Below are 3199 nucleotides of genomic sequence, written 5' to 3'. Positions count from 1 at the left end.
GAAGAGAAGGAACACAGGCTGAACAGTGAGCTATTGCTGCAAGTAACATTGTTTCAAACTGCTGGCAATGTGCAAAGGGCAGGCATACTGTATCACTGAATATGTGGCTTAATAGAAAGGGTAGCTTTAGCACACCATTTTGCCAGGGTCTCTCTATGCCACTTCCAAAGCAGCAACATCAATAAGAGGCAGTTCTTACCCGGGATGGGAAGGAAAGGTCCAGATCCCATGTTGCTTTGCAGTTGGTGGAACAATTTATCTGCTACCATTGTATGTTCAGTTAATACGCATTTTGCACTTGTATACATGAGTGCACAAGATGCAAAGAAATAGAGATTCAGGTCCAGGACTGCTCTTCGACACAGCTAGCATGAATACCTATGCTTGCTGGGTTTCATTGCCTAGATACATGTGCTTGCTTTTACATGCATTCTCCACATGCGAAAACATCTCCGTAATTGTCGACTTCATTTTCTACTTGCAGCCTGGCTCAAGATCTTCACATGATTGGAATGTGAGGTCAGCTATGTGAAATGGCTTCTCTTCTTTTATCTTTAAAAGTGCGTTTCACAATACTGTGCACTTAGTGGCCACTCTCCTTTCTCCCCTACCTCTGGGGACCCAGAAACACAGGTTCTAGGATTCACAACATGGTCTAACTGAAGTCACTTTGAGTTACTCAAACTTTTGAGACTCTGCACTTGAAGAAGGAGCTCCAAGGACATGGGTCAAGATTGGTGCACCAATTTCTCAGCTGAGGACACTGGGACACAGATATTAAGTGAATTGTTCAAAGTCATACACTGAATCAGTGGTAGGGTCAAGAACAGAACTGATTAAAGAGGACCTGCAGCAGTACATTGATCCAGATATGGATCCAGATATACATCCTTCCTACCCCAACCTCCTAAATTCTGGCTGAGGAAATGAGGGAGGGTGTTTTGGCTCAGTTCTAACCCCATTAGAGGACATACCTCTTCTACACTTACCTGCAGTCTGATGGTGGCAGTAGCTGATATGAAAGTGCACACATCAGTAAATAACCAATGAGGGCTAACGTGACTGAATGCATTGTCACGAACTATAACTGCTGCTTCATTTCTGCAGTTCAAGATGCTCCCAGGACTTTGGCTGAGCCTTATTCTGGCTGTTGTGCATGTTGGAGTTATTAGTGGTAGTAGACTATTAACATATCAACTTAAACAACCCTGCCTTCTGCCTGTCTTTGGAGGCCACACAGGAAAAAGATAAAGATCCCATCATCCTGCTTTAGACCTGCAGAAGATAATCTGCAAGATTATTCCATTCTACAACAGCAGCAGGCCCATGACTGTGTGAGAGTGCTGGTTGAACACAATGGCAGCTGCTTTTGCCTGCAAAGCCACTCTCACTCGAGTCACCTGGCATGGTGCCAATTTGCACTAGTCTTGGATTTGGGCCCTGCTATCTAATTTGCTCCTTTGTAAGGCACTTTCTCTATGAGACCAAAGGCTCTTTTATTCCACTGCATTTGCATCAATAATGCCATACTCTAGCACCCCCACTACACGTGCAATGGATTTTGATACTAAGGCACATTGAATATTTCCTTCCAAATATATGGGGAAGTCTTCCCATAGTCCATGCAGGTGACAAAAGAGTGTTTTGGGAACAATAAATTGACTCCAGCCCCCCTTGAAAGGAAAGCTTTGTCAGGCTTCCTCCTCTTTAGTCCAACTCTTGCTGAATAAGATTGCAACAAATAACCCTGCAGACATATTTTTTTCCAGGTGCTGGATATAACAAGCAGCCAAGATAGACCCAGAGCCTATATTGAAATCCTTCACTTAGGTGCATTTTTTAGGCTTTTATTACTACAGTGCCCGGGTAGGTCCCAGAGAGGCTGTTCTCAGGGAGTCCAGTTTTGAGTCAGAACCTTTGAGATGACAAGTCACCCTTTTAAGGGTCTCTTAGCTATTACCTTCTTGGTTTCCAGCCTTCTCTGTCTAGTGATAATTTATCTATCCTAAGCTTTTGTATGGCATGATGATGAATAATAATAAGTAATGCCACCACCAGAAAAACAAGATAAACAACCCCAGGGAACATCCTTAGATCTAGGATTGAACTGAACTCCCCCTGGTACAAACCACTATGCCCTTTAGACAATTAACTGCTGGCACTTGCTGCATGCATCCGGAAGGCAGACTATGTGACAGATGCAAAGTATAGAGTGCTGTTGTGTTGTGTTGTTCCAAATCCAGCAATGAAAGCAGAAGCCAACAGGTAATATTGAGTATCTGATTGGCAGAAATCTTTTGAAAGTAGCTTTGCAGCATTTTCCCTTCACATGATGACTGGAAAACGCTGTCTCCCTAGCTGCCCTTCCATTGTTAGGAGCCCAGATCCTGCTTTGTCCGCGTTCTCCTTTTCTTCCTCAGTCGCCTGATTCCGATGTGTCCTTCGGATTTTCCGTCTCAATGTCCTGTCTGTCCTTGTTTGCCCCGGGTGCGTGTGCGCGCCTGCCCCGCCTCTCTCCCTGTTTATCTCGGAGGGCTCATTCCTCCTCTCTATACATTTACCTGCCGCGGGTGATACTCCTCTTCCTCTGGGCACTGCTCAAGAAAGTCTCTGTCTGGCTCCTTCCGCCCCTGCTCTTTTCCCAAGTGTGATATTGCTGCCCCCCATCACACCCCTCCCTCCGACCACCCCTCCCATCTTTAAAAAAAAAACCGCAGCCAGCTCCTGCTGCGTGTCCTTAAATCCATTCCCTCTAGCCTTGCTGGTTTGAAAGCCTGTACCCTGGAAGGGGCCTCCCAGCTTTCGTTGGCAACCCTGCTTCAGACTGATCGCCACAGATAGTGCTTTGGAGTGAAAAAACCCCTCCCTTCTCGGTGAGATTTCAAAACAGATCGTAGCAACCTTCAGAGCTGTGCACTTGTGTAACCGCGGGACCTGGGCTTCCTACAAACAAATAAGCAACTTCTGAAGTGGTGTGTGCATGTGTGTGTATACCTTGCTTTTCCAAAAATAAATCAGCCCCCCCCAGCCCTTTAAACGGGCTTCCCCTGGTACCGTCTCTCTTTTGCTCTGGCACTGCGGGTGGGTTCAGTGCATTTCTTGTTTGTGTGCGTCCCTTCTGATGCCTTTCCTTCCCCGTGGCGGTGAAGGGGAGTTGGGGGGGGGGGGGGGGGTTTGGGGGGGTTCTTTTTGAAATGGA

Source organism: Gavialis gangeticus, unplaced genomic scaffold, assembly GCF_001723915.1.
Source record: "Gavialis gangeticus isolate Ggan-Ray unplaced genomic scaffold, GavGan_comp1, whole genome shotgun sequence".
Classification (NCBI taxonomy): domain Eukaryota; kingdom Metazoa; phylum Chordata; order Crocodylia; family Gavialidae; genus Gavialis; species Gavialis gangeticus.
The sequence above is the reverse complement of the archived record's forward strand: the minus strand, read 5'-3'. Positions refer to the sequence as shown.